The sequence below is a fragment of the Lepisma saccharinum genome, unplaced genomic scaffold (assembly GCF_977018435.1).
Source record: "Lepisma saccharinum unplaced genomic scaffold, izLepSacc3.1 HAP1_SCAFFOLD_153, whole genome shotgun sequence".
Lineage (NCBI taxonomy): Eukaryota > Metazoa > Arthropoda > Insecta > Zygentoma > Lepismatidae > Lepisma > Lepisma saccharinum.
The window spans coordinates 631,926-652,444 of NW_028142962.1; the positions used below are offsets into that span (position 1 = coordinate 631,926).

Below are 20,519 nucleotides of genomic sequence, written 5' to 3' on the forward strand. Positions count from 1 at the left end.
CCTGCACTATATCTGCTGAGATGGTCACATGAAGTTTCAAATATGCCATGTGATAATCACGAAATGTCCGGCATTTTAAATTCTTCCATACCAATTGGGCATGGTGATAATCTTTATCTATGATTCCAGAACCTCTGATTTTGCTGTAAAACTCTTCTTGTGGTGGCAGGGAACACTCATCAAATTTAGAAAAATCTGTAACATAATCATAGGGATATACACCCTTTCGCCTAATTAATTTCAGATCCTGATTTGGAAACAATGCACGTGTGATTTTGAATTGATCATCAGATAATTGAGAGGCCAGTGTATCCAGGCTAGCAGGTAAAAATCTGTAAGAATCAAGAAACCTCATGTGAATAGGAACACCATTAACTTTAATTGTTTTGCTAATAGATATATATTTCTCATCATTTTCAGCTAAAATATTTAAATTCTGCTTCTCAAACCCCTCGTACCTGATCAAATGATGAAAATCATAATTGGATGCACCATGGCAAAATATGGGGACAAATCTTGGTCTCTTGATCTTAATATTGCAGCTATTACACAGGGCCATTAAGAATTTACCATCTGTATGAGAATGGTGTTTCACCTTGATATTTGTATCTGAAAATTCAGAATCACATACCGGGCATTTTTCTGCATTGTTGAAATCTTCAATCTGATCCTCTGTTAAAGGCAACATGGGTTCTGATTTTAATAAAATATTAGATGCTATGTCACGGCACTCATTTTCTATTCTATGTGCAAATATTTTGATGGCATCTGGCCCCATGTATGAATATTCTTTACTAACAACACCATCCTGTATAACTATATAACAAAAGCTGGAAGGTTCATGTAGCTGGTATGGTGTAATAGAAGATTCTTCAGGATCTGGATTGCAGGATGCAAGAGATTTGAGATTTGATTCAAAATCATAGACAATATATGCTGGGTGTTCCAACAAGGCTTCAAACTTTTTGAATTTTGCATTTTCACTTGGCATTGGCATCACCATATGAACAGGTTTATGGTTGCCACAGTATTTCAGATGCTCAATTAACTTGTTTTTGGCAATTCCTGCATTTACTTCCCGAACCCTATTCACTATTTTTTGACCATCAAGTACAGATAAACATCTTCTGCACAACTTAAATATTGTATTGGATTTGTCTAGTTGTGTTCTGACTAAAGCTTCAAGATTATGTATCAGAGTGTAATGATATGTGCCACCCCCTTCAATTAAGAGCAGATCAATCGGAATAGCAGATTCATCATCAATTGCACTGATTCTGAGAGGATCTATGGAGCAATTGCCAGTGGAACAAATAAATACATTAATAGATAATTGTTTGCCATTGATATGCCTGGCACTTTTTTCAAATTTATCAATATTCTGAACTAACATTGGATATTCCAAACCCTCCATTGCATCGTCAAAAAAGTGTTCATGTTGTTTATAACAACTTATTCTCTCAGGATGCTTTGAAACTAGAAACAAAGCAGCTAATATACACCACAAAAAGCATTTCTGGTCGGTATTTTCTATATTAACCACGGCTCTTTTGTTTTTAATATTGGCAGGTAATGGCAGATATGTAGATCCTTGTAATGGGCTGAATTCAGAAATATTAACATATAACTTGTGTGGAGAACCGCATAGGCTCCATCCTGACTCTTTTGCTGCAAATTCAGAGTGTTCAATATTCAATTGATCTATCAACCTGCTTATTATTCTGTCCAAATTTGCATTTGAGTATACAGGTACAGTTTCTGTTATGTGGGGCTGTGTAAATTTTGTGCCATTTGGTTTCTTATATTGTGTAAACAATTTGAGGGAGAGCTTATAAGAGCCATTTTGTGCATTTAGAATTGCATGCAGATCAGGATTTATACTGTTCAAGAAATTCTCAATGCCACATCTTGGCTCTGATACAAACCGATAATCCCTAAGTTGGGCATTAAAACTGCTATGGATGGGTGCATAGCGTGGCTGCTTTGCTGCTCTGGCATTAAGAGGTGCTTCGTGCTTTCTTTTCAGACCAGATGTGGATGGTTGTGGGGGCAATGTTGATGATTGTGCAGAGCAAGTATCTTTATGTGTATATTTGAAGTATTGCATGCTGTATTTTCTATTGCATTTGGGGCAAATTTTTGTGGGAGCTCTGCATTTGTCTGGGTTACAAATCTTTTGGTGCTTGGCCCAATTGGGGCTGGATATATTCTTATTGCATTGATTACAATATTTTTGATTCGGCATTTTTCTTGTTGTTTATTATATACAATTTCCTGGGATTCAAATCAAAACTTTATACTGGATAAAAATATCAGTTGGGTTCAGCACTGTGCTTTGTGTGTGTGTGTGTGTGTATATATGTGTATGTGTGTTAATATTTTTTGGCTTTGGTATTTATATAAAATTTCCTGGGTTTCAAATCTAATCTCTATGCTTAATCAGTTGGGTTCAGTGCAGACAAAAAAACTGCATAGCTCTATGTCAATTAGTTCTTGAGATATTGTATTTAGGAACCACTTTGGCCCTCCTGCCAAAAATTGGCTTTTACTGCATCAGTGTATATTGTTTCTATGATCAAAATTCTATGCTTAATAAAAAATATCAGTTGGGTTCAGTACAGAGAAAAAAACTGCATAGCTCTATGTCAATTAGTTCTTGAGATATTAATTATTTTGTATTTAGGATCCACTTTGGGCTTTACCCCCCCCCTCTCCCCCCCCTCTCCCCCCCCCTGCCAAAAATTTGGCTTTTATTGTTTTAGTGTATATTGTCTCTATGACCTTACTTGGGTTATTCCGCCAAATTATATGCTTCAAGTCTCCTATACTTTGGTGGAGCCTGTTCAGGTTCTATCCCCCACTTGTGGGTTCCACTGCCGATCCAGCAATGGTGAAGAATCTGCTCTGTGCCCTGCCTTATATAGTTTTACAGAGCCAATAGAAACACTGCTTATTTAAACCAATCAGAAAACACCACATCATCACATTATGTCATAAGCATTTAATCAATTAATATTGCAGAACATGATGCAATAGAAGTGTGCCGGGAAGTAAATATGTATGGATGTGGGTAGGTGGGGTGGGGGTGTGTGGGTGGGGGTGTGTGGGGGTGGGGGTGGGTGGGGGTGGGTGGGGGTGGGGGTGCATCTTGACTTAGTTTTAAGTGCTGTGTTCAAAATAAAAATATAATGGCTGGTAGCTATATCCAAGCCCTATTATAATTTTTGTTTCTCTATTCTGTCACTAATTTTGATCCTAGGATAATTATATTTATGGGGGTGAGTCTGCATGGCCCCCAGAGCAACATACTGAAATTTTGAAAAAATCAATTAATTTATTTTTTCAATTTTCGCTAGTTTTGATCCTAGGCCAATTATATTCCTGGGGGTGACTCTGCATGGCCCCCAGAGCAACATACTCAAATTTTGAAAAAATCGATAATTTTTTGGATTTTGATTATCTCTGGAACCATGAATCCTAGAGACATGAGGTTTGGTGATTTCTCATGGGCATGGCAAGATGCAACTTTTTGATGTCTATAATTTTTCAAAAATCTCTTGTTGTTCTCTAGATCTTGAATAACTTGCCTATTTTTCAAGATAGGAGCATGGGGGTTTCATATTTGAAGTTTAGAAGTTTTGTGAAAAAATCGATAATTTTTTGGATTTTGATTATCTCTGGAACCATGAATCCTAGAGACATGGGGTTTGTTGCATTGGCCTGGGCATGACAAGATGCAACTTTTTGATCTCTATAAATTTTTCAAAATCTCTTGCCGTTCTCTAGATCTTGAATAACTTGCCCATTTTTCAAGATAGGTGCATGGGAGTTGTTTATTTCAACTCTAGAGGCTGTTTAGAAGTTTTTTGAAAAAATCGATAATTTTTTGGATTTGAGATTTTTCAAAAACTATCAGTACTGGAGACTTGAAATTTTGTAGCCATATTCTAGGCATGATGCTCTAAATTTTTTGTCTCTATAATTTTCCCGATATATGCAATATTTAAGCTGTAAATGCCTAATTTTTATAAATAGAATTTTCTGAAAAATGCAGTATTAACAATTTTGTTAATATTTTGAAATCTATACATGCTAGGGCACTATAGCAGTTACTATACTTAAGATATCATACAATATCAAAAAAAGCATATTTTTGACAAATTTATGGACAACAATCTCACAGAAGTGCCTTTTTGTAAGTGTAGCCTCATCAATCTGAGGGGGTTCATACTTTCCGAGAAATTCCCGAGGGCATTTTTACAAAAATCCTGGATTAGACAGGGTTCCACACTTGAGCAAAAAGCTCATATGGGCATGTTGAGCTAGGTTTAAGTATAGGTAAATCTGCTTGAGGGGGGTTCATACTTTCGTGGGTTTATAATATTGTATTTCCCACTACTCAGTACATCAGGCCTAGCATGGGATGCAATGTTTTTAAACACTGACATGCAATTGGAACTGATCCAAGATCAAGATATGTACTTGTTTATGGAGCAATGTATAAGAGGAGGCATGGTGCAATGTTCTCAGAGATATGCCAGAGCAAATAACAAATATATGCCTGATTATGATCCAGCACGGCCATCAAATTATATACTGTATGTAGATGCCAACAGCCTCTATGGTTATGCCATGATGGATAAACTGCCATATGCAGGGCTTGAGTGGGTCGAAGATTTTAATATTGAAGATCTTCAGAACTTTGATGACAGTAACTATGGCCTATTCTTAGAGGTTGATCTGACAATTCCTGATGATTTACATAACAAATTTTCTGATCTGCCCCCAATTCCCGAGGTTCAGTACTCACCTGGCTCTAAACAGAAGAAGCTCATGATGACTCTGGAGCCAAAACAAGGCTATGTGATATATTACAAAAACCTCCAGTTCCTGATGAAACATGGTGTTCAAGTGACCAAACTTGGCAAAGTCTTAAGGTTCAGGCACTCAAAATGGTTGAAATCATATATTGATACAAATACAGAGCTTCGAACATCTGCAAAAAGCCAATTTGATAAGGCCTTGTTTAAATTGATGGTCAATTCTGTATATGGCAAAACAATTGAAAATGTCAGAAAACATACCGATGTTAAAATAATTACTGACCCCAGCCTGAGCAAAAAATTGGTTGCAAAGCCTAATTTCAATTACAGAAGAATTTATGATGAAAATATGGCACTTTTCAACATGAAAAAAACAAAGAATAAGTTTGATAAACCTATTTATGTAGGGGCTGCAATATTGGAATTGGCCAAATCACATATGTTAACATTGTATTATGATGTGTTGAAGCCTTTTTATAAGGATCGTGTAAAACTGATGTACATGGATACGGACAGTTTTGTTCTTGATATTCAAACAGAAGATGTTTATAAAGATATTTCCCAGCCTGAATTGTTTCAATATTTTGATACCAGTGAACATACAAGGATTCAACCCCACAACAAAAAGGTGCCCGGCAAGTTAAAAGATGAGACACTTGGTGATGTTATTGTGGCATTTGCTGGGTTAAGTGCCAAGACGTACAGTTTTAAAACATGTAGTGGTGTTGCTGCCAAAAAGGCCAAGGGCATTGGCAGAGTAACTGTGGAAAAAGAGCTTGAATTTGAAGATTATGAAAATTGCCTCAAATCCCAGAATTTAATCAGAACATCAGAATCCAGAATTCAGAGTGTGGATCACTTATTGACTTCAAATATTGTAAGAAAAGTGGCTCTGGACCCACATGATGATAAGAGATGCATTTTATCATGTTGCATACATACTTTACCATGGGGTCATTGTGATTTGAAAAATGGCATTCAATGCCCAATTCCAGAGCATGATTTGAAATAAATAAACATGCCTATGAACTTATTTGGGTTCAAAAAACAGGCTATTATGGAGCTGCCAACACCACAACCCTCTTCTGATATGATATCTAAACTGAGTGGCTTGTTAATTATTCATCTGAACAGCATACTTACAGATGTTGATGATGAAACAGGCAAAACATTGTACATATTTAACAATAATTTAAATTATTACCAATTACCTGTAGGTGTGCAATTGCAATTTATTACAACCCCTGAGGGTGATGTCAAGATTTCAATAGGGAGAAATATTTATAGAATTAAGCACTCAAACATGATTTCTGGCACTGTATATACTGTTTCTGCTGGTGACTGCTTATATATTGAGGTCCCTGGATCTTATGACAAGCTTATACCCTTTTTTATAGAATTAAGAATCAGATATTCAATAATAAATAACCATTAAAACAAAAATGCCTAATGATATATTTGGCCATACAAGACATGAAGATCACAGTGATGAGATTTTGATGCTTGATGTCAGAGTCAAGAAATTAAGAAGTGATTTACAAGCTTTACAAACTACACTCAATGCCAGTCTTCAATTAGAAATTACAAATTTGCAATCACAATGCATGGACCCTCTTCTTAAAATTGACTCAGAACTCAAATTGTTGCTTCAGAAATATACTGATTTGGCCACATTGGATAATTTTCAAAGTTTAGAAGAAGCTGTAGCAGCTCTTCAAGCCAAATTTAAGACCCAGGCTAACAACTCTGAGCAATTGAAACAACAATTGGAAGAGCAAATAAATAATGTCCAAGCACAGCTCCAAACAATTGTCAAAAGCATAAAATCACAAGAAGATTTTGATCTAGTGATTTCTACTCTAAAAGAACAGATTCAGTCACTCCAGATACCTAATCTGGACCCCTTGAACAATGCCATAGCCGAGGTTAAAGAAAAAATTGAGACACTTGAAAATTTTATGAACAACTTGCCATCTTCTGATGCTTTGAATGCAATAACTCGGAGTGTAGCAAATATTAAGTTGCAACTTGAAACATATGAAGATTTTGGAAAAATTCAAAGTTCCATAACTCATCTTGAAGGTACAATAGCAGCAGTGCAAAATGATTTGGCAAATGTACTAGAATCCCGATAGCCTGGGATTGTAGATACCCTTGTCAGTGTCCAGCAACAAATCACAAAGCTTGAAAACCTCAACACTGAATCTGAACTATCTCATTTTCATCACTTGATTGATGATATCCAAACAAAGCTTGAAATTTTACAACAATCAACACCCTCTCAGGCAGATATAGCCCTGCTCCAAAATGCTATGCAAAATGTGGCTGATGCTTCTGAATTAAACAATGTGAAATTGGCACTTGAATTTTTGCAAAATACAGTGTCAAATCTTCCTACATCACAGGAACTTAAAAATATTAAGAGGGCAGTGAATCGCATATTGAAATCAGAAGATATCAAGAATATCCAGGCAGAGATCAAACATCTCACTCAGGCAGTGGCCACTCTACCAACCAATCAACATATTAATGAACTGCATGCCCTGTTTGAGGATATCAGAAGACAGGTCCATGATCTTACTGCTCAAAATTCAAAATTGGCAGTTGTTGAAAATTTGCAACAAATTGTAGCTAATATCAAGCAACAGCTAGGGACCATGGAATCCAATCAAGCAAATGCTCTGTCTGTTTTTGCCACCCAGCTACAAGAAATTGTGCAACAATACAAAAAACTTGCTGTGGACATAAGAATCAAGCCTGGGCACGATGAGATTGTTAGGACCATCAATGAGCATCTTGAATCTGTAACAAGCAGATTGCTTACAGCAGAAAAAGAAATAACAGGCATAATCGAAAATCCAAAACATACAGTAATTCTTGAATTGTACAGCATCCCCAACAAAGAATATGATTCACCATTTACACCAGGAGGCAAAATATATATGCTGTCCCCTGCACAATTTTGTTACCAATTTTTTGTTGGGGGCACATTGAGACCAATCAAGATCAAATATTGGCATCAGCCACAGGCACACCACTACCCTACCTTATCAATAACAAATGCTGATAACAAAGTGAAAATCACCAGTGTAGAGTTAGAGGATTTTACAGATCCCAATACATTAGAAACAGCCTATGTTGAAGATGATGGCACTTTGGAATTTAAAATACAAATAGGGGATAAATTATATTTAGAAAATCCTGTAGTATCAGCTGCTGAATACCCCATAGTTGCAATATTCTTGTTTACATATTATGTCTAGAAAAATTATTGTTGATGAATTACACAGACAAGCCCGACATAATTTTAAGAGACTGCCAGTAGTCACAAAGGGCATAGATGATTTATGGCAAAGCGACTTGATTGAAATGGCAAGTGGACAGTTGAAAAACTTAGACAAAATCAACAAGGGCTACAAGTATCAACTCACTGTAATAGACACATTTTCAAAATTTGCCTGGGCTGTGCCACTCAAATCCAAGACTGGAAAATGTGTTACAGAAGCCATCAGAACAATCATCAATCAGAGTGGAAGATCCCCGCGCTATTTGCAAACAGATAATGGCAAAGAATTTTATAATTCAGTGTTTCAACAATTTATTAAAAGCCAGGCAATACAACATTATTCGAGTTACAGTGATCTCAAGGCCTCAATTGTAGAGAGATTCAACAGAACCTTAAAAAATCTTATGTATAAACAATTTACACTTCAAGGTAATTATAAATGGATTAATATTCTTCCAGAACTTCTACATAAATATAACAATTCTGTCCATTCCACAATCAACATGAAACCCTCTGAAGTAACTTCATCTGATGAGCAAAAATTGATCAGCACTGTTTATTATCCTAAATATCAGCCAACAAGAAGAAAGGCTAAATACAAGATTGGTGATCAAGTAAGAATCAGCAAATATAAGCACTTATTCAAGAGAGGCTTCACAAGAAACTGGAGCACAGAATTATTTACAGTGGTTCAAATTAAACCCGGGACCCTTAACACATATATAATAAAGGATCACCGAGGAGAAATTCTCAAAGGCAGGTTCTATGAACAAGAGCTCAGCAAAACTAAACAGCCTGACACATATCTCATAGAAAAAATCATCCGCAGAAAAGGCAACAAGTTACTCTCTAATGGCTAGGACTCCCAGAACACAGCTGGATCGATGCAAACAAAATAATAATATGAGCACCTGGGATGTTATAAAGAGGCTGCCAGAACCTGAACAGCAGAATAAGAGAAATGGAAAATTGCTGCCTGATAATATTAGGTGTCTTATTGTTGGGCCATCTGCTTGTGGTAAAACTACACTAATGGTTGATAATTTTTTATTAGCACCCAACTGGTTAGACTGGAAAAACAGGCACTTGTATATCTTCTCTAAGAGCTTGGAACAATTAAAATATCAGCAGCTGATGAAGCTATATGATGGATTGGATATAGCCACTTTTGAACCAGATCTTAAGCCACTTCATGACTGTCTCGATAATTCTGTTGTTGTGTTTGATGATATTATACTGGATAATCAAAACAAGGTTAGAAATTTCTTTACACAGGGCCGGCACAAAAACATTGATTGCTTCTACCTGGCACAGACTTTTTCAAAAATACCCAAGCAGCTGATCCGAGACAATAGCAATTTTATATGTGTGTTTCATCAAGATCATACCAACCTCAAACACATACATGATGAATATGTAGGTGGGGACTTGAGCTACAATGATTTTTCCAAGTTTTGCAGTGGATGCTGGAACCAGGACAGTTATGGGTTTGTCACAATTGATATGACAAGAACACCCAATACTGGCAAATACAGAAATAAAATTAACAATTTTCTAGACGTAGAGACGTATATAAATAAACATGAAAAGGCCAATCATTGATGATCTTAAGTTAAGAGATTATCTTGTAAAAAGATTTAAGGGATGGAAATCAGAGAACCGAGGAATTTATGAAAAACACAAACAAACAGAACAGCCCATAATTGATGCTATTGGTGAATTAGGTAAGAATATCAAAACTGTTACAGAGCAAAATCAAAATTTGATCACAGAGCTTGTACCTGTAGCTGCAAGGAACATATTAGATTATCCATTCACCCCACTTTCCAGTATTCATACACCTAGTCCTATTGCTCCTCGAAGAATTGAAGCCACTCAGGATCCTATTGAATTGGGTCTTCTTGCTCAAAAATATTTAACCACACCTAAAGACAATAAAGATGAGGTTTTTGGCTTATATGCTGACACAGAGCGTGATGGTAACATTATTCATAGAATTGGCAATTTCCGAGTACCATTTATGGGGGATGATCTGATTGTATATTCAGAATCTCGTCTTGGAGAAAAAGGTGCTTTTGTTAAGTACCCCGGAACACCTGGATTGTGGGAACTGATGACCAGGAAGAGACCTGGCAGCTATACAGATCAAGATTATGAATATTACAAAGAAATATTAATAAAATCAGATTCTCTATACCAGAACAATGATCCCACACAAAAAAGGGTTAAGTCGAGCAGTGGGGCAAAATATAACAACTTAATCAAGCCCATATGGTCACAAATCAAGACTGGCAGTGGAATCAAACAATACAACACCCTGCCCAAAGAATTTGTGTGGGTTGATGATGTCAGGAAACTTGTAGATAGGTTATTGGTGATTGCTGGGGAGGAAAATGCTGGGAACCACAATTTTTACAATGAAAAGGTTGGAATTATGGACATGATAAGCACAAAATTGTCTAATTTTATAGTGAATGACACTAAGGGGATTGGATATCTTATAAAAATTATTAATACTCTACCACCTAAATTTTGGAATATTTCTGAGGGTCGGGGGCTGGTTAATGACATTATAAACAAGCTGCCATTTGAACTACACATTCCAGGCTATCAGTATTGTGGTCCAGGTACAAAATTGGACCATAGATTAAACAGAGGGGATCCTGGTGTTAATCCTTTAGATGCTGCTTGTAGAGACCATGATATTGCATACAACATACATTCTGATCTTGACAAGAGACATGTTGCAGACAAGAAATTAGAAGAGGCTGCATTTGGTAGATTTGTAAGCAAAGATGCTTCTTTAAGTGAAAAAATAGCAGCATTGGGAACTAGCATAGCTATGAACACCAAACAAAAACTGGGGTGGGGGTTGTGAATATGTATATAATAAACCTACAATGAAGGCCAAGGGTGTTATCTATCAAATACCTTATGCAGGTCTCAAATCTCTTAAAACTATTGACAGTCTTTTAACCAAAAAGCAGCGCAAGAAAAAAAATTCTTGTATTGCAAAGGGGCATGGTATGAAATTGTTACTTAGTACCCCCCAATTAAAAAAATTACAGCAATCAAAAAAAAATCACATGTGGGGGGTTTCATATTTACCATCCCTGCCATCTTAGCTGCTCTCGGGGCTGTGGGGAGCTTGGCTGGGGGATCAGCTGCCATAGCAAAAACAGTAATAGATGCCAAGAAGAATAGGGCAGAATTAGATGAGCAGAGGCGCCATAACCAGGCCATGGAGAAGCAAGGCAAAGGTGTTAAAAGAGCCATGAATAAGTTTAAAAAAAACAAGAGCCGCTTACAAACCAAGATATTGAAGCTTTAATCAAGCCACTGGGCATCAAACATTTTAGGTGTGTGTACATGTCTGATTCTTTACCAGAACAACCACTCAACAAAGAGTGTGGCATTGTTAATTTGGATAAGTACAAAAATCAGGGCACTCACTGGATCTGTTATCTTAAATATTTAAAAGATGAGGCATTTGTATTTGATTCATTTGGAGGTGTTCCACCTGAAAATTTAATAAAATATCTAAATTCACCTAATCTTTATTACAACAATGCCCGTGTTCAAAATTTCAAAGATGTTAATTGCGGACATTTGTGTTTATCTGTTCTTAGATATATGTCTCAAATAAATAAACCATCAATTGAAGATTTTCAAAAAGCCTTGTGGTATCTGAAACATCATGGGGGTATTCCATCTCACCAGCCAAAATTCAATATTGAAACTCAAATTGCATGATGACATAGTGTATCCCAAAACAATAGCTCTCAGTGCATTTTATGGCATGTACCTAATCCCCAATATTACACACCACAACAATACAATTGCAGTAGGGGATCAAAAAATTGTCATCACTCCAGGGCAATATAATCTGTCCACTCTAAATGCTCAATTACCCAGAGGTGTAGTGTTAAGTCAAAATTCTGTCACTCACAGAGTAGAAATTGTATCTGCCACAGAAACAGTGAATCTGGGTACTATAGGAGAGCTGTTAGGATTTGAGAACAACACAAAACTTGAACCAGGCATCAAACACACTGCTATGAATATACCTAAATTCTTAGCCATAGAGACTCTGAATATTCACTGTAATGTGGCTGAGGGTATGATCACCAAATCAAATGGCATAGGAACTCACAAACAAACTGGCATCATTGCAACATTCAAACCTAACTCTGAATTCATGGAGCCCATCATCTACAATCCATCCCCAACATTATATTTCCCTGTGTGCCATAATAGAATAGATAATATTGAATTGATGGTCACTAATGAAAAAGAAGAATTAGTTGATTTTGCTGGAGCCACAACAACTGCAATCATAGAGATTAACATTTAAATAAAAATACATACAAGAAGAAAATGGAAAATATTGAGAGTTATGAGCTACAATCATTCCCTCCAAACAGGAGGACATTTGCAAATTTAAATCAACCCAACACACAGATTGAGGTTGATCTTGATGTAGGGGATGGATTTATACACCCCCACAGAGCAGATCTATACATCAAATTTGATGTTGTAAAGCTCGATGGAACAGATTACCCGGCAAATTCAAACATAAGACTTGTAGACAATTTTGTGCCGCATCTATTCTCTGTAATTGAAATCAGAAAGCATGGCGTTGTTATAAACAGAGTAGATTATCCCGGAATTACCTCCACAGCTTTGGCCACATTAAAATTATCCAAAACCGAGGCTTCATACTACAAAATAGGCGGATTTGAGGCTGGTGATAAGATATTATCTAAGAACCACACAGTGCTGTTCCCCATGCGCCTGTTGCCAGGATTCTTCTCAGATTACAAAGATATTATGTGGAAGGGTGGTTTAAGAATTACATTTAGAAGAGCTGCCAATGATAACAATGCTTTGATGAGGTACAGTGCAATAAACTCTACAGGGGAAGCTCTGCCTAATACCCTACCTGATGAGGGCAAATGCATTATTCAGACTATGGAGTTAAGAATCCCTGTTGTTGAATACGAGGCCAGTTATGCTCTTAAATACAAAGCAGATATTCTAAAAAATCCACAGGTTCCTCTGCAATTTTATACATATCAATGCGTACAGAAGCCCGCAACTGGTACATATTATGAATTTGATGCCACAAATTCATTCTCCAGTATACAATTTGACATGCCGGATTTTGTGGTGGTACTGTTTCAGACTGGAAGACACAATAATCAGGAAAAAAATTCAAGTAAATTTGATAGCTGCAACATCAAGAACATTTATCTTAAAAATGGCAGAAATGAGGTATTTCCTAGAGAAAATTATAATTTAGACATGTCCAAGGATGATTTCCTCAAATTATATGAAGCTTTTACGGCTTTCAAAAGAGTCACTACTGGCAATACTGACATGTATTACACACCAGATGAATTCAAGGCACAGAGACCCATGTTTGTAATTAACACTTCGAAAAGAAAACAAGTTGTGGTGAATGACAGGACAAACATTAAAATTATCTGTGAATTCCACGAAGCTTTACCCGATGACACCATATGTAGTGTTATTCTCATAGGTGAAAAATCATATGTTTATGATGTAAGAAATGAGAGGGTCACAGAGCAATTCTAGAAGATATTTGCTCTATTATCCTGTTGTACAACATACAAACCTCAACTGTATATCAGCTAGCAGTGAATATCTTATGTGTGGACAGTATTTCAGTCTTATACATTTTATCAGGACTCAAACCCGAGCCCCTGATTACAATGCAATATTAACACTTCTCCATATGGAATATATCCACATTTTACTGGGTTCTGAGACCCCTAATACAGACAAAATTGGATTTTGAGCTGTTATAATATTTCTCTAAGTCTTTGCCTAGGCTCATATTATCAGAATAGAATTGCTTTCAGCATGAAGAGGGGCAGTTCATTGCCGCTGTGCGAAAATATGTATTTTTATGTCAATAATCTTTGTTACACTTTTACATGTTGCATTTTTATCTCAATAATCTTTGTTACATTTTCCCCTGTCATACAGAAAGATTAATGACCCCTTCAGTGAATCCCACAGAAAAATCATTAATGCACCCTTCTAGCATGTGGATTTTATCTCTTGCGTGCCGGCAAGAGCAAAACATTAGTCTTTTGATAGATTAATATCAATTCATGCATTTCCGAGCTATAATTGCTTACCCCCAAGCAATAGAATTGATCAGAACTATGGACAATATGCCAAAACAATTATAACAGCAGTTAGTGGCTGAGCTGGTGATCCCCAAATATAAAATAATTTTGCTCTGTTGAACAATACTTTTTACCAGGTTTTCAGATCTGGGAGTTGTATATCAACTAGCAGTAATTATTCTCAAAATCTCACGTATGGAAATATTATTTTGCCACACATATTTCAATCTATCAGGACTCGAACCCAGAACCCCTTGTTTACAAGACATTTTACCATCAAGGGAGGCTTCACATTTTACCAGGATTCAAACCCGAGTTTTTTGATTACAAGGCAATACACCACACTCTACTGGCTCTCAGAACCCAATAAATATCAATTCAAGATTCCTGGGATTTTGACAGATAAACAATAAAATAATAAGAGAACTTGGCTTAGTTTTAAGTATAGCCAAATCAATCTGAGGGGGCTCTTCCTTTCCGAGAAATTCCCGAGGGCATTTTTACAAAAATCTTGGATTAGGCAGGGTTCCACACTAGAGCAAAAAGCTCATATGCTCATGTTGAGCTTGTTTTAAGTATAGCCAAACCTGCTTGAGGGGGGCTCTTCCTTTCGTGGGTTTATCCTATAGCCAATCCCACTACTAACCTCACTAAGAAATGCGTGATACATGCAACCATTCAGGCGAACAGGGAGAATGTATGGTCCAATTAAATGATCATGTACTATCCCTCACCACACATTCACTGAAAACCTGTGCTGGTGATGGGCCACAAAAAGCGCATGTGGATTTTCAAAGTCCCACATATGACTGTTTCTACTATTGAAGACATCCATCCTGGTGAAAATGGCTTCATCTGTCCACAATACCTTTTCCCCGAAGTGAGGGTTTGTGTCCAGCTGATGCAACAACCATTGGCAAAACTCCATACGAGGGCGAAAGCCACGAGGTAACAGTTCTTGTACTTTCTACAGTTTAAAATGGAGCATTCCTTCCTCTGACAACACTCGCCAAACATTCACATGAGACGTGTTTCGTGCCCGAGCGAGCACGCGCGTACTGGTGCCAGGATGTTCTGCGACCGCTGTTAACACATCTTCTGCAAACTGATGTGTGCGTACACTTCGGGGTCTTCGAACTTCTTGCCGCGGCCGTAACACTGACCCCGTTTTACGCAGTCGACTGTCCACTACCTGAAATAAGGTGTGAGACGGTAAACGTCTATGTGGAAAGCGTTCTCCATAAAGACGCCTTCCCTCACGGCTATTAGCACGTGCCTCCCCATACATGAGATGCATGTCTGCTAGCTGCTGGGTCGTATACGCAGCCATCTGTGTAATAGGGAGCTGGAACTGCAAAGTATCGTTCGTGTTTAACACTGGCACGCTGCACAAATTGGCCGTATCACCGTACGAACACAACAGACCAATTGTTGCGATACTTGACTTGCCCACTCCACCACGTCAACTTCATTCAATACAACATACTAGTACTCTTCAATGCGTATGACAACCTATAGCGAACTGCTGATCATATCCCAGCACCTGTAACACGACTGGGACGACTGCCGGAGAGCTCCTCTCGCGGGTACAGCAGTCATGAAGGTCAAACGTAGACTATGAGAGCCAGACTTGCCTGCGCAGCGCTTCCAAAACTGGTCTCTTTTACGTCACAATGATCGCGTGCGAACACTTTTGATATTGCTCCCCACCCCCTTTCTGTGGTGAAAGTGACATCTTCAGTTGGTGTACAGTGACACGCACTGTCTGTGCGTAAGACATTGTAGAATTTGTTGTTTGTTGTGTGTGTGTGTGGGGGGGGGTATTACGTAGTTGTCGCGTGTAAAAATACACTTTGTCGCAATCATCTGATATTGTGTTTTTCTTTCCCTCGTCCTGGTGGAGTAATGTGTCTCTCGTATGCCACATGACATGATTCGTTCATTCCTCGCGTGTAACTGGGGTATGCAACCGTGCTCACCTTTTCGGATCTTGTGTTCCGTGCTCATGTTTTGATGTTTGAGGTTGATGTGATCCACATTTTTATGTGACGTCACCAGTAGAAGATATGTCACTAATGTATTTATTTTTGTAAAAGAAAGCGTAATTTCTTTGTTATTATATGTAATATTGCACCCTGTTTGTAATATATATCTTATGTTTATCGTTTATTGTGTTTTATGCTACATTATGGGTAATTTAATGTATCTTTGTTTGCAAGAGTGCACTATACGAATTTGTATTTCTAAAGATGAATAGATGTCAGTTTTGTTGATACTATCCTTTTGTAGATAGTGAGTGATTCATCTGTACTTTAATCTGTGTTCTCGAAAATAGTATAAAAGCGAGGATGTCGCGTAAGAATCATCACACTTTTTCGCCACGGATCGACGAAGCTTTTAAACTTAAAAAGAACTCCTCGGTGTTGTGCATACATCTTGGTATGGTAGTTCGGGGCGCAAGCTAGGCTTATGTGATCATAGGTACGCCGATAGCCATGCATTGATGATATGCACAATACTGCAACCATTCTACGTCAAATAATAAAGTTAGCCTAAGGATTAATTTGGAAATAAAAGGCTAAAGAGCAAATATTGGCTCAATTATCATTGCATATCTCTTGGTGTGGTAGTTCGGGGCGCAAGCTAAGTCTATGTGATCATAGGCTTGCCGATAGCCACGCATTGAGTTTATGCGTTTTAATTGAGTCAATTCATCGACAAAGCGAAATCCTCGCCTTCGTCTCAAGTATAGTTGCATTATAATTGCAATAAATAAAGAATAAAACTTTTCAGTTTATACATACGGCAGTAATGTGGTTTTATTTCTCTGTGCTGTGAATATTGTCTTTGCCTAACACTATCCCTGTACCTGAGAGGAGTCTGTGTACTTCACCGAGTTTCATCGTTCACCACTGAGTATTATTAAGTTAATATTAATAGTAAAATAATACGACGCGTCTAATTACTAGAATGTGTCAAGGTCTGGATGTGTTGTCTTTAAAACATTTCTCATTGTCACGGTCCTTCTTGCTGCGTTACATACCCTTTCCATGCATTGTTCTTGCTGGAAATCCCCAATTCCTTTGAGGACTCCATTGCGCATGCTTGCAGTGAACTTTTCATAGTGACTTCCGGACTGAGCACATACGATTCCTTGATGATTCCCTTGGAACCGTCTCTCTATCTGTGATAGTATTCGTCCCAGTTAGGTGTGACGTTCACTTTGTCACCTTTTGCGAGGCTCCTATCTCGGAAACGAAGCCTCAGTCGTAAAAATGGAACTCACACTTTTTGCTTGTTTTCGTGTGAGGAATCACCTCCCAAGCGTTGTAAACGACCTTTAGAAACACCCTGTATATATATATATATATATATATATATATATATATATATATATATATATATATATATATATATATATATATAGTGCGCGATTTGTAATTTGAAAGGGGGTTGCCCCCTAGAACAGTTTTTTAGCTGAAACAAAGAAACACGTTTTTCTTCCTTTGGGCTCCTTTATACACCTGCCAAGTTTCATGGAAATCGGAGGGGGACACTTAGATAACCTTCCTTGTTAGTCTTACACTATGTAATTATATAACACTGCATATATTGTAATGTTTTATTTTAATTTTTAAAACTGTAACTGTAGAACAATTGTAATTTTTGTATAACATTTATATCTTGTTAAATGTGTCAAAGGTTTCATCCTGGAATGGAATGTCTCACATTTATGTGTGTTTCCATTTCCAATACATTCGAATGAATACATATTCGTTTCAATGGAATTAACAAAATCACCTCTGACATTTTATGTTAAACAAGTAAGATTATTTTTGTGCACGACTGTGTTAGCCGATGCGTAGCAAATTATTTTAGGAACAACACTTGAAAAAAAATCTTATAGGACTAACAAATGAAAAATTTCTTTGTAATCGAAGATCATAATACCTTTTAAGGTGTGGTAATATAATTTGATTGAGATACGTAACTATCGGATTCGGATCCAGATCCGGAACTTTTGAATCCGGATTCTTCGGATCCGGATCCGTTTGACCATCCCTAGTCTAGAGCGTCCCAAAATTCTGTAAATTAACTGGTTTCGCCAGGTTCACGAGGCCAGTTACTTTCGTTCGATTCGTTCGTTTCGTTAAGACTTTTGAAACACACCCCCAGTCATTTCATTGGTAACATTTGCATCCGCGTAAAAGGCCAGATCTCGAAATTAAATCACAAAAGCGCCAGTGAGTCGGCCTAAAAGTCAGTGTGCTTTCTTCAGTTTTTCTACTGTAACTGCTTGTGTACAGTCATAGAGTTTCGATGATGATTGTGTTTAGTTTCCCGTTAACGCCACTACGAGCGCTGCCTGTCTCGTCTTTCAAGAATGTGCTGAAACTTGATACAGATACTATGGAGACTATGTGTAAGCGAATGCCGACGAATAAAATAGTTCCGATTTTCGTCACTAGGTGAAAATGTGGCGCTGAAATCTGGTGCACAGAATCCAGGGAAATGTTTCGTGCGACCAATGATCACGCTGTCTTACGCTTCTAAGGGTTATTCTTGTTGACAGGGCTCATACTGAACACTGCTGTACCGACATAAACTCACATTCTATGTATTCCTTAAAATGATCTACAAATAATTTTCGCTCTTGAGAAAGCTTCATTTTTCATGAATTACAAGAGAGTACTTGAATAGTTCGATAAAACCTGTTTATTTACTCTTGTCGTTTAAACTACCGAAGCAAAGAGAGAAAAAACAATTAAATGCTAATGCAGTTTTCTTTCTTACTTCAAGATTACACCGCAAAGTTTTTCTGTGTAAGTCACTTTCAGTAGTCTCTCAGCATTTGAACAATTGTGTTTCGTGTATATCAAATCATAATTATTTTATATCATAACTAGAGCCCGGAAGTTTAGGCATTTATTTTCGTTAAAATAGGCAGGCAAAAAGGCATTTATAATGTGGAAAATAGGCACTAAAAATGAAAAGAAGGGAAAATAAATCGAAAAAAGGCACATTTGGAAGTCGCTTACTTTTATCTCTAATTTCTGGCAAAATGTTAAAATCTAAATTGGGAAGAGCATTTCAATTTTCTCCGTCTTCATTGCACATAACTACAAGGTGCTTTGTTAAGTTCTCAACATTCATTGATAGTCGTCTGTCAGAGAGAATGTTTTCATAATAGAAAATGATATTTCTACTTCGACAGAAGTTATTGGAGCATACATAAAACAAGCTAATGTAGCTGGACTCATTTCGGTAACAGCATTTTCACCTTTTAGAATATCACATATTGTTTTCAATTGTTTCAGGTCCTCTCATTTGCACTCACTACACGTTTGCGCTTTTCCGCAACAGCTGACCCCTTTTCTCCTGGCACTTCCATCATCTGCTGCATAGATTCCTCGAACATTTTCATGGATGCTATAATTGTAATTGTCTCTGGCAATGCACCATAATGTGCAAAAATAAATTTGAATAGCACAGGGTTTTTTCACTTCACGAATTGAAGCCGCTTCATTTTCTGGAACAGCATCGATCATCTCACTGATTTTTTCAAGGTTGTTAGCATAATATATAGCTGCTGATATCCAGGTTCCCCATCTCGTCAAGACTTGTTGCTGAGGTAAACTAAGCTCAATCGCAACTTCCTGAAATTTTCGGGTTCGAAAGGGAGATTTCAGAAATGTCTTCTTTGTGTTGGAAATCAACCTGTCCACTTCAGCAGTCAATCATGCACAAGAAATGTTAACCGAAAGGCAATATCCTAACTCAGCATAAAATACTTTTTTCTCACACTTTTCTCCTCAGCAATGTTGAAACATGCGTGAGTTCAATATTACTTAAATAAGGCGAAAATTATTCACATAATAAACGGAAGAAAAATAAATGCCAACAACGTTTTTTGGGAGAAAAATAATTTATATAATACACATTTTTTTAAAAAAAAATTGTCAAATTTCATTGAAAAAGGCAAAGAAAAGGCATTATAATTAAAAATAGGCAGTGGGGTTCGAAATAGGCAAAATAGGCAAAATGAAAAGGCTTCCCAAACATTCGAAACAACATAAGAAACGTATATCCGGAAAAATTTTATCGATATATGCAGTAGATAAAAAGAGGCATTTTGCCAAACTTCCGGGCTCTAATCATAACTAATTTTACGTTACATCAGATTAAAACGATAATAGTTGGCAGCAAGGGGACCTCAAAGTAGGCTAGCCACCCCCCGTGGCGGAGTGGTTA

At 37.2% G+C, this 20,519-nt stretch overlaps 1 protein-coding gene across 1 annotated transcript in view; it reads left to right on the forward strand.

Annotated features, from left to right (window-relative positions):
• Nucleotides 1-20,519, forward strand: part of LOC145982361 (nose resistant to fluoxetine protein 6-like) — a 61,785-nt gene that overhangs the window by 38,753 nt on the left and 2,513 nt on the right. The gene's annotated exons all lie outside the window — the stretch shown is intronic.